The 26,071-nt window shown below is 53.9% G+C and overlaps 1 protein-coding gene across 3 annotated transcripts in view; it reads right to left on the bottom strand.

Annotated features, from left to right (window-relative positions):
- Rgs12 (regulator of G protein signaling 12) overlaps positions 1–9,926 on the bottom strand; it is a 115,196-nt gene extending 105,270 nt beyond the window's left edge. For 2 of the 3 annotated variants that reach the window (XM_071614110.1, XM_071614111.1), the window contains exon 1: positions 9,851–9,926. The gene's annotated coding sequence lies outside the window, so the exon portion shown is untranslated. Of the gene's footprint in view, positions 1–9,448; positions 9,472–9,850 lie in introns of those variants that run through there. The other variant, XM_034635895.2, reaches the window with a different exon arrangement.
- Between the last annotated feature and the right edge of the window lie 16,145 nt (positions 9,927–26,071).

The raw sequence follows: 26,071 nt of genomic DNA, 5'->3' as shown, positions 1-26,071 counted from the left end.
CAAGCTCCCTGAGAATCTCTACCAACAAGAATTACTCCCTCCGGGGGTGGGGATGTAGCTCAGGTGGTAGAGTGCTTGCCTCGCATGCACAAGGCCCTGGGTTCAAAAGGAAGGAAGGAAGGAAGGGAGGGAGGGAGGGAGGGAGGGAGGAAGGAAATTACTCCCTGTTTCTTGGGGTTGGGCTAATATCCTTGACAAATTCATATCTCCAAGCAGAACATGTGTGACCGGGTCTGGGAGTAGGCCAGCAGAAGAGCGCCACATGCAGTGCTCCATGCAGCACACCCACCGGGAAGGTCCCTGTGTGGGTCTTTTAAAACTTTCAGTTCTTAGGCTTTAACAGTCCAGGCCAAGTGCCAGGGACACGTGTGTCAAGTGCATCAATCCCGGTCTCCCAGAGCAAGCCCCATCCGCCCTGTCCAAGTCAGTCCCAATCAGACATCCTCCCGCCACGGCTAAAGAGAAGCATGGAGACTCATGTTTAGAAAAGAACTCACCCAGGGGCTGGGGAAGTAGCTCAGTTCATAGAATGCTTGCCTCCCATGCACAAGGCCCTAGGTTCAATCCCCAGCACTGCCAAAAAGAAAGAAAAGAACTCACCCAAACAGTAAAGCAGTTCTCAGACCACGAAGCATGGAAAACATGAATTCAAGAATGAGATAAGAGAGAGAGAGAAACTAAAGACAGGTAGCCTTAAGCAGGTCTTGCTTCTCTGGGAATATTTTGCCACTGTTAAAGCCCAGGGACACCAAAGGGAGTGGAATTCAGAAAATAACACAGCAAAGAAGCAGTTACACTGACGGCGCACTCATCCACACAGAAAGCGGAAGCACTGGCCGAGCTTAGCTGGCCCCTCTAACCTCATCCACAGCACATCACGGGTGGCTTTGCTTGTTCCTCAGGGGGCTCAGCTCCCTGCTGTTCACCTCCCCCAAGAGCAAGTCAAGCGAGCCAGCGGCACAGGAACCAAGGCAAGGAGGGGCCGACTCCCGAGTGCCCAGGGCCCTGGTGGAGGCCCAGCATGCAGGGTTTGTGGAGACAGGACTCCAGCACTACTCCAGGAAGCCTCACCAGCTCCAACCCACCAGCACTTTTCTTTGGGTGAAGAAAGTCCAGATTTAGCAGAAAAGATACTATCTTAAATTACAAAGTTCTGTTTTTCTGGTTCAAAAACATTTAAATTTTACATCTCCTTGAGTGATTCTAACGCTTTATAATGTAAAGTTTACATCAAGCAAACTCCAAAGTCTAACTATTTGACAGAAACAAGCTTGTACAAGCTCCCTGATCCAACAGAAAGAAATAAAAATCAAGACAACTGGCGATTAGAAAAATAAAGACCCCAACTACATGACCGCATATTGACTGGGTTCACACGTACAGCACGGACGGCACATGGCATCCGTCTGCAGTGTCAGGAGACAGACAGACGCACAGGGTAAACCAGCATCCACTGTGGCCAGGTGCTGCTGCCAAAAAAAAAGCCGGGACTCTCCTCAGTCACTGCAGGACTCTCCATGTGCTGGGCTCCCTAAGACACTGCAGTGACCTACTTGGTAAATGACATTAGGTTCTGCTTCCCACAGACCAAGGACTCATGGGGGTCTCCTTTACTGCAAGAAAAGCAGCGCACGCTAGGCAGACAGCAGCCGAACTTCTGACGGGAGCCAGGAGAGAAAGCCAGTGGGAGAGGGTGGGTGGGCCCGTGGCAACCAGCACTCACTGTGGCCCAGGGGGCCTGGTCCTCAGCCTGCTCCTTCAGTGTGGCCACACCTGATACCACCCACCCCTGTCCTCACCTTCTCTCTGGTGAATAGCCACTGCTTATCGACCCTTCCCAGAGCCTCTCCCCCTTGGGCCACCCCCACCCTCCATATGCCTCCCACAGCGACCTTTCCTCATGGCCTGTGACTTTTCTGCCCATTCACTGGGTCAAACTGTTGAGTGGCTTCTGTGTCCATGCCAGGTAGACAACCAGAAATGGCCCCACCTCGAGGTCCAGCAGCCACTGGGGAACACAGACGAACAGGCCGAGACCATAATGCCCGATGACTACAGGCAGGGACGAGCAGGAGGGCATCGTCTGCACGACTTCTGAAACTACCCCTCTTCCTCCTCCCCAGCACCCTAGCACCCCAGCTCAGCTGCACCCTCTCCCGGAGACCCCCACCTCCACCTCCCTTTCTCTCCACACCCTGCTGAGCACCTGCCTGCAGACCAGGGCCTGCACTGTGCTTCGCTGTGTGTGGCTTTGAACCACTGCCTCCAGCTCTCCACTTCAGTGCTGTGGGTACACACAGATACCCTCAAGAGTGGGAGGACCCATTCCTGTGGGCAGGAACAGGAGCTGTCAGCCACAAGAAACCAGAAGATCTGGTCACTTTAGGACACCAGCCACAAAGGTCCCAAGACCTCAGAATCCTGTGAAGTTCAGAAGTTCCCACTGCAGAGGCTGCAGCACACAGACCCGGCTCACACACCAAGGCTGCAGCAGGCTCCCAACTCCTATCCACCCCAGCCAGCCAGGGCCCATGCTGGCATGAGCACCCTGCCAGCCCCTTGCACTTGCCTGGGCCTCAGCTTGGCAACCACCAAGCTTCAGGACAGACAGAGACATGCTGAAGCCACTGTTTTTTTCAGGACATGGTCTCTACAGCTGAGGGCACCACAGTGCTACTTTTGATCCCAGAAACAAATACTATTTCAAAATCTTTGAAATACTGAAAAGTAAACCATCCCAATTTTTCCTGTTTGTTTTTATTTGATTGTCTGCTTGTACTTTATTTCTATTTGTGGTTTTCAGACCTGTGAAAAACAGGACTATACATAGAGTTGATGGATTTAGCAAACAAAAACACAGGCTGTGCTGTCACATTTGATTTCAGATAGACGATTAATAGCCCTTTAGTGTAAGTGTGAGCAGTAGGATTTCCTCCCGCAAGTCCAGCTGTCCAGGGTCAAGGCTGTGCTCCAAGGCTGCAATGCCTCTTCCCCATCACCCCTGTCTGGGAATCTCACTGCTCGCCTCCCACCTGCTTCCTTGCACAAAGTGCATGGTGGTGAGCACAGGACAGGAGCAGGCAAAGCCACCACCGCAGCCTCCTCTCCTCAGCCCAGTGTCCAGGAGAGACGCCAATCAGCTATTCTCATCAATACAAGGGTCTCACCTGAGGCCTCCTACCACCTAGCAATCCACCCGTCCGCCTGCACCTAGTCACCCCTACCAATCCCAGGGGAAAACAGGTGCTGCCACTATTCACCTGGGGCCTTCAGAAGTCAAGGGACTCCCTAGCTCTCAGCATCTTACTTGCTCTCAAGACAGCAATAAGATCTTTGCAAACATACAAAGCACCATCAAGCATGTGCAGGATAAGCTGTGAGCTTGTCCAGCACACACAGCAAGACCCCATGGGAGCAAGAGACATGGGTGGCCAGAGGAGGCTCCTTAGGCAAGAGGCCTGTCCCACTATGATCCAGTCCAAGCAGAGTAGTGGGATGAACTGTGACAGTATTTGAAAACAGTCTTTCAGCTGGGATTAAGTCAAGGATCCTGAGAAGTGGCGATAATCATGGGTTATCCAGGATGGCACTAAACGCAATCACAAGTATATTAAGAGGAAGCAGAGGGAGGCCTCACTGAGAATGCCACGTGGAGACAGAGGCAGAGACTGGAAAACTGCAAGCACAAGCCGAAGGATACCTAGAGGCACTTGGAGCTGGAAGAGGCAGGAAGGGTCCTCCCTCAAGCCTTCAGAGAGAGAATGACCTTGTGGACACCTTTGACCTTCAGAACTAGGATGAGGTAGGTTCTGCTGATTAAGCCTCCAGTTCCTGATACCTCCTGACAAAAGATGCAGGAAACTCATATGAGGGATGAACTCAGGGGGTTCCCCCGCTCCTGGACCAACTGCTAACCCCCACAGTAAGGAAGCCACCCAGCTGCTAACTCCTAAGTCCACAGCAGTGGTGTGGCTCTGACTCCCCCCAGGGCTGGACTCCAGGTGCCTAGCATAGTAGGGGCTCTGGCTAGTGGCAGTCTGGCACCTCATCCCAAAGTGCCTCCCTGGGAAAATGCTCCCTGGGCTGCAGCTCTGGACAGTCACACCCATTGCCATCTCCCACAGCATGGCACCTAGGAGCTCCCTGACACCAAGGAGCTCAGCAAAGGCCCAGGAACCCTGGAGGGCATGCCCACTCCCAGTGTTGGCACCACAGCAGAAGCCTTCCAAGAACTCCCTGGGTGTCAGCCCTACCCCTGCCATCTTCCACACATTACCCATTTAATCCCCACTGAGGCCTTATTATTAACCCTCTTTCCCTCCCTCCCACCCCTTAGAACCGGGTCTTGCTCTGTTGCTCAGCTGGCCTCAAACTCCTGGACTCAAGCGCTTCTCCTGCTTGTGCCTTTCAAGTAGCTGGGACTAGAGGAATGCAACACCACGCCTGCCCTCCTTTACAGGCAGGAACTGTGGCATGGGAAAGTAGCTTGTCCAAGGTAAGACAGGTGATGAGGGCAGGTGTAGACAGGGTATCTAAAGGTACTGCCTGTGTCTCCCCTTCAGCTCTCAGCAAGCCTGGACAGAGCCAGAGCCCAAGGGCTGTCTGCCTCTGGAAAGGCAAAGAACCACCCACAGTTCCTATCCTTAAGGAGACAAGAATGCACAGTGCCACTAGTCAGATCCACCCACACCTGGGAAGGCACTCTGACCCCACTTCGGACCTAGAAGTCAAGCCAAGAGCAAGAGCAGCATAATTCCCAGTTTGGCTTTCCAAGTATGAAACAAGAAAACTGCCAAAGACCAAGGCCTGGCTACTAACCAAAATGCCAAGAGGTCTATTAGTAAGTTGACAAATTTTCACGCATTCTCCCATGCTGCTACACCAATTTCAAACCAGGGCTAAAATACATAAACCAACCACAATCACACATTGCATAACAATATCTCATTCAATACAAGGCTACAACAGTAGTTCATAAGATTAAAGCACCAAGTGACATGGTAGCTGACTCAGTTGATGAAGGTATACGCTATGATGCTTGTAGGACACGTCACCCAACAACCTGCTTCTCAGAATGTCTCCCTTTAAGTGACACAAAGGTGTACTTAAAAGGTCCAAGAGTGGGCTGGGGATATAGCTGAGGTGATAGACTTCTTGCCTCACATGCACAAGGCCCTGGGTTCAATCCCCAGCACCACAAAAAAAAAAAAAAAAAAAGGTCCAAGAACACTATGAAATCGGGCAGGGACTAGAAGGGAGTTATCTCCAAAAAGAGGGCTACACAGGTAAGATATGTTTGTACAAACAACTGGAGCCCAAATAAAAAGTCACAATCACCCCCAGCTTAAAGAGTCGGAGAATGGAGTTTGGGAAGGTAGGGCATACTACAGAGTGAGAAGCAATTCAGAAAGGAGGTAGCTGAGATGGTGAAGCAACACTTTCAAAATCCTGAGAGACAGCCATCCATTTAGAACTCTTTTTTTTTTCTAAATTTTTTAATATTTATTTTTTAGTTTTCGGTGGACACAACATCTTTATTTTACTTTTATGTGACGCTGAGGATCGAACCCAGCACCCCGCACATGCCAGGCGAGCACACTATCGCTTGAGCTACATCCCCAGCCCCATCTAGAATTCTATACCCAGATAAACTAAAAGGTAACTGAAGAGTAAAATAAACATGTTTTTGAAATCAAGAACAAAAAAAAAAATCTATGTGGTATTTCTTGGGTATCAAAAGACTAGAACTTCAGCAAAATGATGAGTGAGCCAAGTCAGAGAAGAGGAATCCAGGAAAGAGACCCAACACGGAGGAAGAGAGCACAGGGCAACCCCAGGTGACAGGTGGGCAAAGGTCTCCAAGAAATCAGGACAGACTGCAACAGGAAGGGTCTCCCAGCAACACAAGCAGTGGGTGGCTAGTGTGAGGATATGAGGAAAACCAGCTCTGACAGATCAGTGCTGGCAACACACACGCACAGGGCTATGTGCAAAGAAAACTGTGCTCCGCTCAGGAATGAGCAGTCCTTAAGAGTCATGAAGATGTGGGTGATGGTGGCTAACTTCACCAAAAGAGGTGATATGATACAGATGGGACACAGGGGAAAGGAGGGTGGGCAGAGAGCTAATGTTTCCTTCCACCTGTGAGAGGAAGCAAAAGATAAGTCTCAAGTAAATTCTACAAGGGCAGCTCGAAGCCCAGGAGATATCAAAGGAAACAGAACACAGAACAGCATCTCTGGGGGCTGGGGCAAGTGACACAGAACAATAACATTTGATTTTCAATCCAGGAACTTAGCTTTCTGCCAAGTGTCCTGCAAAGAAAACCCAAATTGCTGCTCAGTGACACACAGAAAGCAGAAAAATATATGTAAGTGGCATGTAGCGTGTGCCTGTCCTCAGTGTGTACCTCTCAAGACTGCATGAATGAGGAGAAAGATGGGGAAGGGAGCACATCGGAACACCCCCAAGAGTACAGGGTTGGGGACAGCAGGGCCATGGAAAAGGAAAGAGGAAAAAAAAATAGAAAGGCCATACCGCGTGCTCCTTTCTCATTCCTTTAACAGCAGACCTTAAAAAATACAGGGAAAGGGCCTCCAACCAGGGCTCCTGCCCAGAGCCCACACCAGCACCTCCATGGATGACTCTGGGGAGCTTCTGAAATAGTGCTCGCTGAAAATCATAGGTCAAGTTGCACATGCCCGGGGAAAAAGCTCATTTTTGAAGGAAGAGGATTGTTTTCATCAGCTTGCCAAAGGAGACGGTCCCTGCCACATCCCAAAAGAGCAGTCAGATCACTGCAGGGACCCTCACAGTTGGAACTCGCGTCCCAAACAAGGTTTATCTTCCTAAGACACCAGTTTCCAAGAAGGATCCAGCTTCCCCTCAAGGGCAGGGCAGTGCAGGTGTGGCAGGGCCCTTGGCAGACCCATCCAATCTGAGGAAAGCAAGTGAGACCATGCACCCTCCACACAGAAGAGGGAAAACCACAGGAACATTCAAAATGGCATCAGGAGCGATGAGTGGGGCTAAACAGGAGCCTTAAAGATACCCAGGTCCTTGGGCTGGGGTTGTGGCTCAATGGCAGAGCACTTGCCTAACAAGCGTGAGGCCCTGGGTTCAATCCACATAAAAATAAATACATATAATATATAAAAGTGGTTATTAAAAAAAGATACCCAGGTCCTGATTCCATGAGACTGTGAATGTTCCCTCTTAGGACAACAGAGACCTTGCAAATGGGAATAAATTAAGGATCCTAAGATGGCGAGTGGATCCTATATTATCCAGTTGTCCTAAATGCAATCCCAGCATCCTGACAGGACCAAGGCAGAGGGAAAGCAAAAAACAGAAGAGAAGGCCACGTGACACAAAGCAGCCATGAGCCCAGAAATGAGGCCAGCCTCCAGCCATGAAGAGGAAAACAGAGGGGTTCTCCCAGAGCCAGGGGAAGTGCCTGGGAGACAAGCTCCGACTTCTGGCCAACAAGTTTCTGTTGTTTTAAGCAACTAAGTCTGTGGTGCTTTACTATAGCAACAGCAAACTAATTCAAGTGCTAATTACAAAGTAAACAAAATGTTTACAGGAACTCCACAAATTCAAATGAAGCGCAAAACTTCCAAGCCTGCACCATGTTGTGTGCGCCAGCTGCCCAGAAAGCTCCAGGTAACTTAACAACTAACCTGTACAGCGCTTCTCTCTCAGCACGACGCTTTGCTTGGCCCACTCCAGATGACCAATAAACGAATAAAAATAAAAAACAATGGATCAGAAACCCACAGCCCCAACCTTCCCAGGAGATAAGCTGAGACTTTCCTTCCTTCCTTACTCTGAGAGCTGAGACTCAGCACAGCCTTGACTCCCTCAATCTCCACCTCCAGATTTCCCATAGGTCCCTGCCTATGGCAGCCAGACTTGCTGGGACCCAGCCAACGCCTCCAGGCCTCCGTCTCCAGGACCACACCGTTCCAACATCCAGCGCCACAGCCTCTCATGCTGGCAACAGCCCCTTCCTCTATGAGACCCTACTCTAAAATAGAGGGCAAAAAGTGAGCCAGCCCCGCCCCTGGATCCCCTCCCCTACAGCATGCAGGACCCAGGCAGTGCCTCCCTCATCACCTGCTGACCCTCCCCATGACAATGCACCTTGGCACCCTCTGGCACCAACCCTTGCCCTGTCCCAACCCCCCACACCTCCAGCCCAAGTCAGGAGCCTTTCCTCATCCCTTGGTTTTGCCCACCTCACTGCCCTGTCTTGCCTGCCTCTGCTCCTCTGTCACAGAAGCCTCCCTGCTCGTCTTCAGTCACTTAGGCTACAGTCTGAACCTGGCTGAGAGTAGGTTCCAGCCTCAAGAGATATCACAGCAAAGTCTGGACTTGCAGCTTTCAAAGAAGACCAGGGGCAGAGGTTATGGCTCAGTGGTAGAGCACTCCCCTAGCAAGTGTAAGGGGTTCGATCCTCAGCACCACATAGAAATAAATAAATAAATAAGATGGGGATATTGTGTCCAACTACAACTAAAAAAAATATATTAAAAAAAAAAAAAGAAGACCCAGACCCACATGCACCCGCCCTCACCATCCACAGGTGTGTAGGGACACCTGCCCCACTGACCCTACCTAAGCCCTGCCCCTCAGTCAGCATGGCTTCTCCATTTGAAGTGCTCCTAAAACTCAGGTCCTGTGTCAGCCCTGTGCACCTGATATCCTTCATCTAGTCCACCAAACCACTGGGAAAGGTGCACATTTTTATTCCAATTTTTCAGGGGGAGAAAGCTCCCAATGTTTCTAAAGATGTAAACACAGTCTCTCCAGTTTAGAATCAGTTTTGCCCTCCCCACATCACTTCTGGGTACAAGTCTCAACTCCCTTCAGGGTTTCCAAGACTTTTCTTAAGGTGGTCTCCTGCCACCAGCCACCCTCCTTAGGCACCACAGCCTGCCCTGTGCATGTGCCTCTTCTCTGTGAATTGCCAGCCAACTGCCTGCCACTGCCTGCCCGGGAAGGAAGCCCAGCCACAGAGCCCTAAGGTGCTGCTATGAAAATAACTGACAGGACCATGCTGCAGGTGGGACAGAGCCTCCCAACCCTGGAGCAGCCCCACAAGCAGGCCAAAGAGGAAATGGAGGTACACAAGAGCTGACCACCAGCCCAAGGGCACATCCTGGGCAAATTGGCCAGGAAGGTGAGAGGCCAGATGGTCCAACAGTGGGCCAGCTCCCCAACTACACCCCAAAAGTCTGGGACTGACTCTGTGTCTACTCCACAACTCTGAGCCCCCTCTGTCTACACTCCACAACTTTCTGTCTGCACTACCCCACTCTGAGCCCCTTCTCACTGCACTGCCCCACTCTGAGCCTGCACTGCCCCACCACTCTGAGCCCCCTCTGCCACACGGCCGCACTGAGCCCCTCGGTGCACGCCGCAGTCCCCAGCCTCGACGGCTGACCTGCGTTCCTGCAGTGCACTTGCAGAGTTGGGTCCCTGGAGACCGCCGCTGCCCAAACAATGCGGCCGCCCGCTAAGTCGGACGAGACTCCGGATCGGACCCCAGCGCTGAAGCCCGGCCAGCTTCCGGGCCGCGTTCCACCCCGCACGGCCCAGTCCCGGTCCCCCGCCCCCGGCCGGGCCCCAACTCGGAAGCGCTTCCCGTCGGGCCGGCGGGACCCCCTGCTGAGGCCCGCGGCCGCCGCCCCGGCCCCGCGCGCCCCGGGCCGCGCGAGTTCCCGTAGGCGCGGGAACAAAGGAGGCGCGGGCGGCGGCCCAGGAACAGCCGGGTGGGCGGCGGCGGGGACCGGGCGCGCGCCGCGGAAGACAGCAGGGCGGAGGCGGCGCGCCGGCCCACACCTACCGGGCCGCGCCGCTCGCTGCCGCTCGGGCGCCGGGCCGAACGCGCCAACGGTCGCCGCCGCGAGGGGCGGGGCTCGGGAGGGCGGGGCTGGCCGGGTGGGGCTCCGGGGAGGCGGGGCTCCGGAGAGGGGCGGGGCTCCGGGACAGGCCAGTGGGAGGGGCACGAGGGGCGGGGCGATGAGGGGTGGAGCTCCGGGACGGGGAGCCCTCAGGAGGTGGGGGCGGGGCTGGAGCAGACGGGAAGCCGGACCCCCAAGGGGCGGGGTCAGAGGGAAGAGCCCGCGAGGCGGGGCGGGGCCTCTGGGTCGGGGCGGGGCCTCTGGGTCGGGGCGGGACTTCCGCCGCGCGGAGGCGGAGAGCTTGTCCCGGCGCGGAGCGGTCACCTCCCCGGCCTCCCGCCCGCTGCCGCGGTGTTCTCCGCCCCGACGCGCGCTCCGGCGACTCCAGGAATGCCTTTAGTTTTCAGTGAGGGCAGTGAGATGGGAATTGTGGGTCTTTACGGCCAGAAGCGCGGCGATGACCACGTCCTTCGGGCGGCAGGGCGAGGCTGGGTGCGCCCCCCGGGGAGGGGCAGCTCTGGGTTGGGGTGCTCCTGCCCGGGCCGCCAGAACCTCTGGGGCTGCGGGCCGCCTTTCTCTACGCCGGGTTCTCTGCCCTCTGCCCTGACCTGTCCAGATCATCGTGGCCTTATTCACCCCAAAGAGATCTTAAGGGAAAGTGAGCCCAGGACTGTGACGGTGCCCCTGGTCCCTCTGCTTGTCCTCTTCCTCCACTATCACAGTTTCTTTAGAAATTCTGTTCCCATTTAGTTGTAGTGACTGCTCAAAGTATTTTCAAAAATTTTCAGTCCACTGGGCCTTTTACTGCAATATCTAAATATGGGGGGAAATCGAGCCTAGGAATCCCCAGTGGCTGGGTTCTGATCTTTTCAGTTTGGCAAACAGCATTCCACCCTGGCTAGATAGAGCCTCCTGGGCTGCATATTAAATCATCATCACCAATGCACAGCCATGACTCTCAGCCCCTCTGACTGTATACAATTAATGAGTGTAAGTCAGGTTTCATATTCCCCATCTGTGCTTCCAGAATGACCACCAGGCTCTGCAAATGCCTGGCTTCTTGTCAGTGTGCATCCCGCACATCAGCCTTGAGTTTCCACAAGTCATGCCGTACTGGCAGATATACTGGCCATGGTGTGCTCTGCCAAGCAGTGGGCCCTGAGGCACTGGGGCCAACTAACTGTCCAAAGCAGAACCCAGTCTGTGCCCTGAAACCTGAGGGGAGGGGCAGGAAAGCAGGTTGGCAGCACCCCACCCCACCAGCCCCTTCCTGGTTGTGTCACCAGCCACCTCCCACCTCTCCTGAAACTCTCCAGCCTGTCTCAGCCATCTCCTTTGACCTTGTTAGGCCAGGATACCTTTTTCATTCTCTTGCTTCCTTTGGCCAGTGACCACCTCTCTGTGCCTTCCTTCTTGCCCTCATCTCTTTATCTTCTGCCTTTTCTCTTCCCCACTCACTGCTTGTCCACTCTCCAAATCTGCATCCTACCCCAAACACTCAGTGCAGGCCTCTCCTGTTTCCTTCCTCTTTCAAGTGTGTCATCTGCCTCATTTGGCTTAAATATCCATACATGTGCCTTTTCTCTCTCTCTGTCTTCCCATGGCCACCTGCCTGTCCTTGAGCCCTGGACATAGAAACAGTCCCCTGCATGCTGTTATCTGTCCTGGACACCATCATTTCCCACATTGCTGGGCTGCTCAGAGTGATTCACATTGTTGAGCAGAAGGCCAGGAAACTTGGGACGGCTCAAGGGGACAGCCACCTTTGTGTTTAACCTGTCTAGCTTATCAGACAGGGATTTCAGAGTTGGGGCAGTGACACAGGTATGAAATGACTTTGCAAAGACCCCTTTTGTTGCTGGGATGAGGTGCAGGCGGGAGACGGTATAAGGAGCTGAGTGGCAGCCCTTAAAGCCTGGGCACACTGATGACTAGAGTAGACAGCCACCTTGACCTGGACGGAGGGAGGGCTCAGGACACAGGGATGAGAAGCATCAAGGTGGACTTACAGGCAGCCTGGAACCCCCCACTGGAGTAACTTGGAGGTCTCAGATGTCACTGCATCCCCACTAGGTCAGCAGGGTACTCAGACCTGCCCTGCCTGGCGCAGCCCACTCTGCTTTCCCTCCAGGAGGGGTCCCATTTGAGCAATGAGGTATGGCCACCTGACACAAAGAAACGTTCTCTGAGGAGGACATTGGGCTACATGAAATAAGCTAGTCACAAAACGCCAAAACGGCATGACTGCCCTTTCCTGGAGCACTCGGCCGAGCACTGTGCCGAGTGAAGCAAGCCAGGCACAGAAGGACAAGTTACACGTGACCTTACTCATGGAATCCTAGAGAGGAATTGGAGAGAGCTGAGTGTGCTGCCCAGGGCTGGACGGGGATGGCTGTGTGTCTGTCACACAGGCACTGGTTTCTTGTGCTACTGGAACTTAGCTGCTTGGTGGCCTAGTCCCTGCAAGTGGCCCAGGAGGTGACTCAGAGCACTGGGCCCTTCTTCCTGCCCCTTATGTGGGGAATGACATGCACAAATCTCTGGCATGTGAGTCTCGGCACCTGGGGTCTCAGGCATGTGGCCATTGCCAAGCTGCACGACCTCAGAGCCACTGCCTGCATTTAAATCCTCATTCTGCCCCAACTAGGGGGTTGGCTAGGCTCTGCCTCAGTTTCCTCACCTCTAAGGCAGAAGAAGAAATAGCACCCCAAGGTGTGCAGCTGTCGTGAGAGCCCAGTACACGTGTCCTCAGTGCTGGGCACACGGACGCACTGTGCAGGACGAGCACTTGTCCAGCCACGTGACCAGTGAGGCCCACACCTGGGCCCCTGCAGCACCAAGGCTGTGCCTGGCGCCCACACTATCCCTGGGATGAGGTGGCTGGGGACACTCAGGGCCTTCTGCACCCGCCTGGGCATGTGCAGGATAGCCACTGACGGCTCTGGCCACCTCTGGAGAAGCTCGTGGAGTAGCGAGCAGGGCTTGGCTGGCTCACAGAGTGCCCAAGCACCTTCAAGGTGGGTACGTCAGGATCAGCCAGCTTTACAACAAGGGCTGCAACTGAGAGCAGGGGTGTGCCTTGAGCAGGGGTTCAGCCCACCCTGAGAGGGGACTGGAATGTGGCTCCTTAGCCGAGGCAACCCCTGAGATGACCCGTATCCTCAATAGGGGCCATGGAGGGGGGGCCTCAAGGACCCCGCTGTCCCTACCTGTGCCATATCTCTATTCCCACAGCCTGCAGGGTCCCCAGGTGCCTCCACAGAAGTGGAGAGGAGCAGATCTCCAGAGCCCTGCAGCCTCTGTCCTCAGTGATGTCAGATGACAAGATCCCCATGAAGTCAGTTTAGAGATCGGATTGCTTTTCACCCCTGCCTCCTAGTGCTGGGGATGGAACCAGGGACCACACACACCAAGCATTTGCTCTTCCCCAGACGGAGGCTGTGGGAGCTGCAGGTTGTAAGCCCAGGAGACTTGTCACAGGCAAGGCCACCACAGACGCCCCTCAGGCAGTGCCTCTGAGCCATGGGGGTGTTGCCTGATATCCCAGCATGCATCCCACCCTGGCCTTCTGCAGGCCTGAGCCTCCTCCCCAGAGGGGCTGCAGGGCTGCCCAGGCCCGGGGGCCACCCTGCTCCAGGTGCCCAGGATTCGGAATGAGGCAAAGGAGGTGGTCTCCAGCTCCAGACCCAACCCCACTCTTCCTGTTGCATTGGACTAACCAGCACGTTGCCCGTTCTTTCTTGCCCCTGCCACGGTTGGAACGCCCCCGCCCCCCACAGGGCAGCAGCCTGTCCTCTGGTGGTGCCAGGGAAAACAAATGGGCCTTGTCCTTGGGCTCAGGACGTCCAGGGCGAAGGGTGCAGCAAGGCCACACAGAGTCAGAGGCGAGAGGCGAGAGGGTGGTGCCGCCCACGCCTGCCCTCTGGAGTCGTATCCCAGCCCCCACCTGCCCAGTACCCCTTGTCCCCACATCCACTCATTCCCCAGTCAGCTCTCCACCAGAGCACTGGGGGCGAGCAAGCCAGGGCAGAAGGCTCAGCAATATCTGCAGCTGCCCGGGCCCCACCCAAAGCTGCAGGGCCTCCCTGCCAGAGCCTCCCTCCACCACAGCCAGCAACACGGCCCCAGGGAGTCCTGGGAGGGGGCCGCTTCAATCCAAGTGCCCCAAGAGTGTTGTGACACCTGTACTAGGCTCTCCGAAGAAAGGGAAGCAAGAAGAACATTTAGGAGTGACCAATACTCGTGTGTGCGTTATCTGTGTGATAAAACCTTAAGACAAAGCTGAGAAAGAGAGGAAGAAGTTTGCTCTGAGAAAGTCCCTGTGAGGGCAGGGGTGGCAATCCGAGGTTCTCGGGGAAGCTGCAGGGTACAGTCCAGGGAACAGTGGAGGCTGTGGCTCGAACCCAGGGCCATGGGCTGCAGAAGCGCTCCTCCTCAGGGGCGCTCCCTGTTTTCTCTTGAGGTCTTTGACTGATTAGATAAGGCCCACCCCTATTATGGCGGGCAATCTGTTGTACTCAAAGCCTACTTACTTTTTTTTTAATCAGAGCTTTATAGTTATACATAGTAGCTGGGTCCATCCTGAGAAGGCCTACTGATTTAAATGTCATCCTCCACAGCAAGGTCTTCACTGCTGTCTGCTCACACACTGGATACCATGGCCCAGCCACATGGTCATGTAAATCACCTGACATCATCTTAGAGGTTGGGCCGTTCAGGGGTCTGAGGACCTGGGCTATTACCGAGCTCCTGTGCAGCCAGCAGACACGGAGGTGGAGTGGGGGTAGTGTTGGGAGAGGCTGAACAGCTGCACAAAACAGATCCAGCAGCAGCCCACCTGCCCCGCAGCCCCAGGTGGTCCTGCTCGCGGCTCTGACGTCTCCGTGGAGCCCAAGCTTGAACCCACCAGCCCAGCAGCTTCTTCCCCCACCACAGAGGCCCCAGCCCGGGGCAGATGCCATCTCCCTCAGATGGCTGTGTCCCTCCTCTGTTCCGCCCAGTGCCCCCGGGACTGTGCCACCACATTCCACAAGCTCCTGTACCTCATGGCAAGCTTGTCCCAGGGTGGCCTCTGCTTCTCCAGGATGGAACTGATCACAGGCCTAGAGGCAGAGAAGGGCTTGGGCCGGTCCCTTTGGGAGGCTTAGCGTTGAGGTCCTTGACGTACTTAAAGGCAAGTGAGGGCTGCCCCTTCCGGTGGACTTTGGGGTTTGAAGTTTCATTTCACGGCTTTCTGTCTGCCTACGCCCACCTGTGCCCTCAACCCTGCTGAGGACCCGCTGGGCTCAGCACTTCGTGGGAGCCGTGTCCGCGAGCTTTCCATGGGGCCCTCCCGGTCCTTGCGCACCTGTCCTGCTTGGCAACAGACAAGGAAACCCTTCAGCCACCACAGCACTCTTCAGTCTTCCCCGTGCCCTCTGTTGGTCATCCAAGCCTGCCATTTGTCCTTGTCTCCATGGATGCTCTGGAGTGGCCTGGTCCCCCTCGTCTCCACCCACGTTCCAGCCTGAGCACAGCCATGTCCCACCCACAGTCTGCATGTCCTTGTTTGCTTTCAAGTCCCAGAAGGCATGTTGAATGCTACAAACTGCTGGGAGTGGTGGCGCACGCCTGTAATCCCAGCTGCTTGGGAGGCTGAGGCAGGAGGATCTCGAGTTCAAAGTCAGCCTCTGCAATGGTGAGGCTAGGCAACTCAGTGAGACCCTGTCTCTAAATAAAATACAAAATGGGGTTGGGTTGTGGCTCAGTGGTCCAGTGCCCCTGGGTCAATCCCCAGAACTCCCCCAAAAGAGACTGCTGTATACTAATGGAACATGTGGGCCGCCCCAGGTCTGCTGCTGCGTCAGTCTCCTCACTCTTGCTCTGCTGCAGACTGGACACAGCGGGAGACGTCACAGAGCTCCTGGGTCCTGCCCTGCTCCTCAGAAAGTGCTGACCTGATTAGGTTTTAGGAGGAACACGACTGGACTCAGACTCCACACACAGTGAGCTCTGCTCAGGTCACTTCCAGCCGCTGCACCTCGCTGCCTCCATTGGGTCCCGTGTGTGCAGCTGATAGTCGGAGGAGGTGAGGGGGCGCTTCCCCAGGCCTCAGCCCCCTGCAGGCGCCTTCACTCTAGGGTGTGCCCACCCTTTCAGATGTCCTGTGAAAGTCCCACAGCTAGGCATGGAGCTAGGTGACAATGGGACTGACAATGTTGGGAATAAATCCTGGCGTCTTCTCTGTCACCTACTAGGTCCCGTGCTGTGGGGTGACCTGCACACAGCGTCTCCCTGAGGGGAAGGGGTGTGCTGGGCCCCAGGCCAGGCAGGGTCTGTCCAGAAAAGGCAAGGTCTCCTGGGAAGCCGCCACTTGTTCCCTCACCTCAGAGTCCACGTCTTCCCACCCACGTGTCTCAGCGCACTGACCTGCCCCCTCCCGGTTCCTGCCACTGAGTCCACAGGCCAGTCCAGGGGCTGGTGCTTCCCGTGCCCAACGCCAGGGGGTCTCCAGGGCCTCCTCCTCCTTCCCAGGCCCAGCCACGAGGCAGCTCCCCGCAGAAGCCCTGCTGGGCAGTGGGTCCCTCCGCTGCGCAGACTTGTTCACGCAGACACTGGTTCTCCGTGTGCCTCACACACAGACCCAAGGCTTCTGCGTCCAGGGTAGGGGCAGAGTAGGGGCAGGTCCCTCCCAGCCGGCTGCCTCCTGTGCAGGCCAGTACTCAGGAGCCAGAGTGAGAGCTCAGATGGTGACCACGCAGACGCCAGACCGCACAGGTGACAAACAGAAACAAGCCTGAAACGCTGGGCTCGCTCTTTGACAAAAATTCCTTTAAAACAACAAAAGCAGAGAAGCTGCACTTTTTTTTTTCCTGTCAATAAACAACAGCAAAAAACCACAGCTGACAAAGTCCTGCTGCCTGCTCTGGGACTGGGTGGCCAGCAGAGCTGCCCCTGATGTGGACACACACCAGCCAGCGGCAAGAACACGGGAATCCCAAATCCACTCTCCGCTGAACCCTGCGGCTGCGTGGTCCTGACCAGACCTCCCACGTGAGGCGCACTTCCTGTTCAACTTGGCGAAACTTCTCCTGGCTAAGCAGAAGCCACCGTCACTGTCAGGAAAATTCCGTAGGCAAATAGTGACAGTTCAGAAGGAGCCTCCAATTCTGTGCACCTTGGTCAGACCTTGTTAAGGGGGTTGCCAAGGACCCGTTACCAGTATCAGAAAATAGTAACCTGCTTGAATTTCATCATAGGAATCTCTACAACTCACAGCAAGGTTCTACCTCCAGCCCAGTGCAGTGGTGCGCACCTGTAATCACAGCAGCTCGGGAGGCTGAGGCAGGAGGATCACGAGTTCGAAGCCAGCCTCAGCAACTTAGTGAGGCCCCCAAGCAACTCAGTGAGACCCTGTCTCTAAATAAAATACGAAAAAGGGTTGGGGATGTGGCTCAGTGGTAGATCACTTACCTAGCACATGTGAGGCACTGGCTTCAATTCTCAGCACCCCATTAAAATAAATAAATAAATAAAGTAAAGGTATTGTGTCCATCTACAAATAAAAAAGAAGGGACTGGGGATGTGGTTAAGTCCCCCTGAGTTCAATCCCTGGTACAAAGAAAAAAAAAGATTTCACTTAAATCAGTATATAGATTTATACAGTATTTCTAAAATAAATCTTCCTTTCAAGTGTTATTTTTTAAATATCAGAATATTCCTCGATTCGTCTGTGGCTCTTCTATTGATCACAGAGTCATATCAAGTGGTGGGAATCACTCCACAGACTTAAGGTCCTGGTCACACAGTCATCTCATTGTTATGCACATCTCCTTGTTCTGATGTCTTAGATTTTACTAGATGCTACGATTATTGCATAGTTCACATGAAGGGGTTTGTTTTTCCAGTGGGGAAAAAAGCCATTTTCAACCCAATTAAGAAGATATGTTTAATTTTGTAAAAGATGAAATTGTCCACTCTGTTTCTTCTTCTTTTGGGGGGAGGCTCTTGCTAATGTCATCAACAGCAGTCAGCACACAGAATGACTGGAACCCAGCACATTAAAGATGATCCCATTTCCCGCTCATCTTTGTTGGAGAGCGTTCCTCTCTCCCTGAACTCTTCCCATGCAGCGTGACCACGTATAAATCAACCTGATTGTGCTCCACACTGAGCTGAGTGCCTTCTGTGGTGGGTGGTCTCAGGTCACATCTGACACACGCTGAATCAACATGCAGAGCCACCAGCCACAGGCGATGGGCTTTCTGGGGCACATCACCACCCTGGTGCCCCCAGAGCCGCCGCACACCCTTCACTTCCCTGAGCACCTCTATCCTGGAGCACGGCCAAGGAAAGACGGGACTTCTCCCCGAGCGTCAGGAGACCGCAGGACAGGCTCTGGTGAACAGGTGCCCAGAGACAAGCTCCTGCAGGCAGCAGCAGCCACTGGCACGCCTGCACCAGGAGCCTGGTCTGTCTGAGCAGACGGAGGAGCAAGCCAGCCACTACCTGGACACTGCAGGACGCCCAGGGGCCGGCCAGGCCAGGTGACACATCCTCAGTCCAGCCAGCCACCCCCGCCTCAGGTTCTACCAAGGAAGTTGGGACAGGTGGTCCTCCAAGTCCCCGCAGGGCTGGGTTCTGGGGGCTGGCAGGTTACATCCACACTGAAGCAGATGTCCCTAACCCTGTAGCCCACGTCCCTGGCCAGTCTCGGACAAGACCTGAGAGGGCTGTCATGGGGGGAGGCAGATGACGGGTAATTAGAGGTGTGGCCCGGCCCCAGGGCTGGGGGCTGCTGAGTGCTGAGCCACTTACCCTCACCAGGAAAGGCTGGGCTTTCTGTGGGAAATAAGCACATCAAAGCCAACATAGCCAAGTGCTGCCTCTGTCCTCCACTGTTCACCTACATCCAACTCTGGAGTTGTATGCAAAGTCACAGGCACGCAAAGAAGTAGAGAAAACTGACTCGAGATAAAAATCCTCTTTATTGGAGAATATTCTGCTGTCTCACTTAACTCTTCCAATACTTCGTGAATATTGTGTAAATCAATTCTATCTAATTGCTCTACAGCATTTAGCTGACGTTCTTTCTGTGGTTCCAGGGTGATTCGAAGGTCAGATATGACACACACTGTATCAGATACTGCTTGTCCTTGTTTGCCTTCAAGCCCCAGAAGCTGGGTGCAGTGGCACATGCCTGTCATCCCAGAGACTCAGGAGGCTGAGGCAGGAGGATCACAAGTTTGAGGCTAGCCTCAGCAAGTTAGTAACCATACACACACACACACACACACACACACACGGTTGAGTTCTTATCAGAAACAAAGAAGCCCAAAAGACAAGAGAACACCTCGGAAGGACTGGGGAAAGCTGTCAATTGAAAATTTTATATCTAATGAAAACATCTTTGAAAGATGAAGATCAAGTAGAGGTTTTCACATTAAAAAACAAGCTGAGTGACTGTTGCCAAAGTCCTCCCCCCGGAGGAAACACAGAGGGGCTGTGGGCTGAGAGGAAGCAGCACCAGGCAGAAACACGAAGGGGGGACACCAGGAAGGGCAAACAGGGGAGCCTGTGAGAGCCTGTTTTCACTTTTACTTAATTTCTTTTAAAAAACCGAACATTTAAAGCACAAACCACATGCACTTGAGGTTTAGAGCACAAGCCCGTGCACGGCACCCGCGGCTCAGCACAGGGAGGGCAAGGAGAGTCGGGAGGTGTGCACAGCGCACAGCAGACAGCACCCCCCTGGGCAGAGAGACCGGGCGAGGGGTTCATTGGAATCCCCAGAGCAACCGCCTCCAAATAATAGTAGCTAAAAAACCAGCAAAGGAAACGAAATTTTAAAGATTTTTAATCATTTAATCCAGAGGAAAGAAGGGAGAAGGTACAAAGGACTGGACCAAGAGAAGGGCTCACAGACGGACTGCGCCCAGCAGCAGCAGCACTGCATGCAGGGCCCCGGCTGGCGCTCAGCAGGAGGACGCGGCCTCCGTGTCAGAACCAGAGCCGCCTCAGGCCCGTTCAGCAGAGCAGGCTGAAAGTCAGGGGTGGAAGGAGAAGGCTGGGGGATCTGGAGAGGCGCCTCTTGACGTCCTGAGGCCAGACTTCTGAGAGCAAGAGAACCGTCCGACAACCAGCTGCGAGTTGGCAGTCAGCCTTACTCTATCACAGATTATTGGGAAACCCCAGTAAAAGTCATCAGTGAGGACACAGAAGCCCGCACACCACCACCCGGCACCCAGGCGCATCACGCGCACAGCAGGACACTCGCAGCCACAGGCAGCAAGAGAACCTGCTGGGCCCTCGGCCGACCCAGCTGACCCTGAAGAACTAAGGCACACGCTGGGTCTCGGAGAACAGAGCCAATCATGACGCCTAGACAGGCACTGGCTCCTGATAATTAACACACTTTTAAATGACTCATAGGTCACGGGCAGGGATGGTGGCTCAGGGGTAGGGGCTCGCCAAGCACGGGCGGGACCCGGTTCCATCCTCAGCACCACATAGAAATAAATGCATTGTGTTGTGTCCATCTACACCTAAAAAACAGATGTTTAAAAATAAACAAATAAGTAAATAAATAACTCACAGGTCAAAGGAGAACTGACAAAGCAGTTAGGCCACATTTATATTTGCGTGGAGAAAAGATGGTTGGAAACGAGTGGCATAAGCTTCTACATTAATCCAGAAAATGAAAAACAAATCAAAATTGAAGTAGATATACAGAAGGGAATAATAAAAATAACAGTGGGAATAACTGAAAGAAAAAAACAACCAAACCATAGAGAAAACTAAAATACCAAAAATTGGTTTTTCAAAGTCATTTATGAAATTTACCAACCCTCAGTGACAAATGAAAAGCAGGGAAAACACCAATTGCCGACATCAGGAGACGACCAGAGTCTACGCGGACGGTCCTCGGTCCTCGGCCAGCACGGGTGACTTCATGACAACTCGCAGAAGCCACACCACAAAGCTGCTGGAGAAGATCAGAAAGCTCGTGAAGCCCTGCATTCATTAAAGACAATGAACCACAGCTCAGTGCCTTCACAGAGACGGACGGTATGGAGTCTGCAACCTCCTGTGCAGTGTGTCAAAAAATAAGATGGGCGGATAGATGATGGGCGGACAATGCGTGTGGTAGAAGGTCACCCTAGGAAGCCAGCATTGCTAGTCGTTACGTCATCCTGTCCATTTTTTCCTGAGAGGTTGAAATTTTTACAAAAATGTTTTGGAACAAAAGCCAGCATTTTCCACAAAGAGACTTCTCCAGCAATGAAACCCCAGGTGTTGGAGCGAGTCGACCATGGAAGAAAGAAATAATACCATCCTTACACAATTATTTTCCAGAAAATAGAGAAAGATGGGATGCTCTTGAACTTATTTTATAATGGCCTGCACAACTCCGAACGCAGACCTGACAGAGACGTCATGAGGAAAGGACAGTACCGAGCAGGGTGCCTCATGAACGCGCACAAGTCCTCAGGAGAGCACTACCACTGACACACAGTCGGAATCACGTGGGAGTCACCCACGGAATCAAGGTCGGCTTAACATTCGAAAAGCAACTCATGAAATTCAGCACATGAACAAAATAAAGGAGAAAAACCCTGTGATCACTGTCACGCAGAGGTGGCATTTGTCACCATTCAACACCCATTTATGACAAAAACTCAAAAAACTAAAAATAGAAGGTAAGCTCCTCGATTTAGTGAAGGGCAGGGGCAGCCACTGTCACAGCACAGGACTTTACCACTCGTCCTGGGGCTCTGGAATGTGGCAGGGGCGTCTTTTCACCGTCACATTGTAGGCCCAGCCAGGGGACCAAGGTGAGAAAACAGCAGTCACAATAAAAAGGAGGAAATGATCGCACACAGGAAATGCCAAGGAATCCCCAGGAAACAAAAGACCTACCCAACCTGTGAGGACAGACTGTGAGCTCAGCCACCAGAACTAAAGGAGGGTACTTCTAGATACTAGAACAAATGACTAGAAAATTGAAGACTAGGAACAGATGTGACCAGGCCTACTCCAGAGCTCTTGGAAGGGAGAGGGAGCCCTGCTCGCAGCCCCCAGCTCAAGCTGTTTCCCACACCAGTCTCCTTCAGGTCAATCTAGGGTTCAGTGCTGTCTCAATCAGAATTTCAGCAGGCTTCCTTTTTTTTAGGGGCGTAGAAAATAGATAAGTGATTGAAAATGTATGGAAATGCAAAAGACATGGAATAGACAAAACACGTTTTTAAAAGAAGAGCAAGTTGGAGACTTTCATGATGTACCCTCAAGACAGCCTATAAAGTGATTAAGGTCACGGGCACACACAGAAAATGGGACCCCACAGCGTCTGGAAATGAGCCCACCCTTGTTCTATGAAGTGATCTCCAACAAAGGAACCAGTAAAGTCAGTGGGAAAGGACAGACTTCTCACACCCGACTCTGGAACAGGATGGTCCTATGGAAAACACTAGCTTGATGCCAGTTCGTATCAGGCCATCTGAGATGGCTCACACAGCCAAATGTGACTGCAGCTTCTAGAACAGTGGGTGGAAAAGCAGCTTTGGGACCTTAGTGAGGATGTCTTAGGACACAAAACCGGAGCCATAAATGAGAAATAAATGACAACATTAACTCCCCCCCGTGCAGCAGAAATGGCGCCACAAGTTCTGGCGGCAGCCCCTCACCCTGAGCTGCAGCTCCTGGGTCAGAGCAGGGGTGGGCACCTTCTGAAACCTGGTGTTGCAGAGGGCCCCTCAGACCCGCTGTGGTACTCCAGGCTGCCAGGCCTGGGGTGACATCCCCCGGGGCACTGCTCCAAGCACAGAGCTGAGGGCTCCAGTTTTGGGTCTTCAGGGGGAGATACTTGAGGGGTCCCTAGTCCCAGATACAGTCCTCCACCCGGCCAGGCCAGTCCCAGCTCTCCGGAGTCTCCTTTCTCATCCTACAGGATGGCTCCAGAGGGTTCAGTTGGCCCAGACCCACCTCCCACAGCCACCCCCAGGTATCTTGGCTCCCAGGGGTGGGGCTCCCCAGGACAGGGCTCCTGCTTACAGGCCAGCGCCCCCTCAGGGCCCGGCACAGTGGAGCGTTACTATTCCTGCTGTAACCTAAGCAGCTGCCCATTAAAATTCCATTAGTTTCGAAGGCCTGAGCTGCAGTTGATATTTCTAATTATTGTGAAATTAAAATTGTCCCTGTAATTTAAAGATAATTTCACCAAATGCCAGCTGGTGCCCTGGGGAGTGCACTGTTCCCCAGCAGAACTTGGAAAGTCTCTTGAAAGTTCTGTGAACAGGAAGAGACAAAGGCATTTTGGGAAATGAGCGAGAAGGGGTTAGACACACAATTGGAATCTTAATTTCGAGCGTGAATGGGCTTTCAATCAGGACCTCTGTGGAGGTAGCCGGGCTGGAGGAGGCAGGTGGGCCTCCCTGTGAGAAGTGGGTTCCTGACCCCACCCCTGGGTGGCAGAATTGAATAAAAGGGTGAGGATTCCAATGCAAAACATCAGAAATACAGCCCGGTGTGGATTAAGGGACACGGTAGGTGCCACAGTTTGGGGAAGGTTCTAGAAGCTGGCAGAAGCCCTTTGTGAGACAGGGCTGCATTGAGAGCTGTGTGGTGTGCAGTGGACGGCAGCTGGAGCTGGAGGGGGTCCATGGCGCCCAGGCCCTCTGGAGCCCTGCTCCCATCGCAGGTGAGACCAGGCTCCGAGGGGCACCCCTGGAGCTGGCTCTGCCCCTCCCTGCCTCTCCCCTGGGAAGTGAAGCCTGGAGAGACAGAGGGCTGGGCCAGCTCAGGGCGGGGCCTCAGCCCAGCCACACTCCTGGCCGCCCTTCTCCTGACCGGGGACTGGGCAAGCTTGGTGCAGGTGAAAGGGGGGCCCACCTTGGACCCTGAGCACCCTGGCCCTGGCCTCACTCTACCATCTTGAGCCCTGGTCTGAGGCCCGAGCCCCGCCTCCTCGCTGGGGCCCCTCCTCTCCATTCTCCCTGGTGCCAGCTGCCTCCTACATGGCCCTGCTGTCCTCATGGCAGCCGTGATGCTGCCCTCCTGAGACCAGCCTCTCCCCACACTCTCCCCGCTGAGCCCAGTGCACAGGTCACGGCCCACAGGCTCCCATGGTCCTGCACTGACCAGCTATGGCAGTGGGGAGGACTCCATACAAGACTCTGACGCTGGCAGGAGGGCGACCACACCCACTAGTTCTGAACGGCTTCCTGCCCTCTTCCCTCGCCCTGCGCTGTGTGGGCCTGGCCGCATCTCAGGGACACGGGCCCCCACTCCACAGCCCCCACTGAGCCAGCTCTGGGTTTTAGAAGCTGAAACTGCCATTTCCAACATTCCCTTTTTGGAAGGACTGGGAAGAGTCCCCAAGCAGCCCTGGAGGGAAGCCTGCAGGGACAAGGCACACCAGCCACCTCCTATTGCTGATGGGCTATGTGACATCTGCGTGCAGCTTGGCTCCTGTGGCTGCCACCCAGGACTTCCCAAGGAAGCATGAGGATGCGCAGGCCCCAGGGTGGTCGACAGGGCCAGCCTTCAGGAAGGAGGCTGGGTGCTGGAGAGTCGGGCACGTCGGCACCTGCTGATGGGTCATCTCCAGATGCCCCTGACCAACAGCAGCCTCCAACCAACCTTGGCCTCTAACCTCCTGCCTCCCAAATCCCTCAAAGGCTCATCTTCTCCTGTCTACCCTAGAATGTACAGAGTAGGACTTCCAGTCAGGTGCAGTGGCACAAGCCTGTAATCCCAGCAACTGGGAAGGCTGAGGCAGGAGGATCACAAGAAGTCAACCTCCAACTGAGAGAGGCACTAAGCAACTTGGCGAGTTCCTGTCTCAAAATAAAAAAAATAAAAAGGGCTGGGGATGTTGCTCAGCGGTCAAGCACCCCTGGGTTTAACCCCTGGTACCCAAAATCAAAATGAAACAAAACAGAGTAGGGCTTCTAGGAAAGGTAGTGCCCAGGTAGAATATTTGTAGAATAGAACCTCCTGAACAGCGTCAGACCCACCTGGACCCTCAGGAACAGCACTCACTTACAAAGGGAGTGGAGTAGGTCCCTGGAAGGTCCACAGGAAGGGAGTTTCCAGGAAAGTAGAGTGTCACCTGTCTTGATGGGGAAGGAAATCTTCTGCTCCAAGAGGTCACAGCCTCTCCTGGCTGGGGGCTGCACACACCCCTGACCCTTTAAAGCCCCCCGTGGAGCTAGAGTGGCAGAGTGCTCACCTGGTATGTGCAGGCCCTGGGTCCCTCCCTACACCACAAGAAGAACAGAAAATACACCTCCACCTCACACATACTCTCTATCCTATGTGTGCCCTCATTATACCTAGTGAATCTTTCAACTTTTTTAAAGCTCTTGGCCATAAAAATGTTTTAGAATTGTATTCATTGAATTAGACTATTTCCCTTATGAAATTGCCTCTGTCAGAACAGACGCCAGGGTTACGTATCCTTCTAAAGTTCTTCTAGAAGTTCTCCACATTTAACATTCAGACCTTCGGTTCACCTGAAGCCAACATGGTGTGAGCCACGAGCAGCTCACCCTTGTCTTCCTGCAGGGGCACCCGTGCGGTCACTCTCGGTGAGCATGGGCTGCCCTGACACTCAAGGTGAATGCAAAGCTCCAGATGACCTCTCCCACCCACTCCCAGGCTACTTGGTGGGCTTGCCCCTGGTCCCCACAGCCCTGACCCTGAGAGGCAGGTGCTGAAGGAGTCTCGCTGCTGGCCAGTCACCCTGGGCTGCTCCTCTTCTACCTTCCTCCGCAGACGCCAACTCCTTTCCTTGCCCCTCTTGGGGTCTCACTTGCCCACTGACTTAGGGCTCCACATGCCCTTTTTACCCTGCACAGGGGCAGGGTGGGGCCCTCATGGGCCTCCCTTCCCTGGAGATGCCCACTTGGTCATGGCATTGGACACCTGCCAGCTGTCTCACTTAGAATCTCCACATTTATCCTTCTGTTGGAGATATTGGTGCGAGGCTTGAATTGGCTCATAATGTGAATGGGGGCACTTTTGTCTTTTTGAACGATGTGAGAGAGTTTGTTATTTCGACTTTCTTTTTTAGGGAGGATGAAGCCAGGGGTGCTGTACCACTGAGCTGCACCCAGTCCTTTCTATTTTGGTACAGAGTTTGGCTAAGTGCTGACTTACTCCAGAGTTGGCCTGGAACTTGCCCT

This window comes from Marmota flaviventris, chromosome 7 (assembly GCF_047511675.1).
Source record: "Marmota flaviventris isolate mMarFla1 chromosome 7, mMarFla1.hap1, whole genome shotgun sequence".
NCBI lineage: Eukaryota > Metazoa > Chordata > Mammalia > Rodentia > Sciuridae > Marmota > Marmota flaviventris.
The sequence above is the reverse complement of the archived record's forward strand: the minus strand, read 5'-3'. Positions and strand labels throughout refer to the sequence as shown.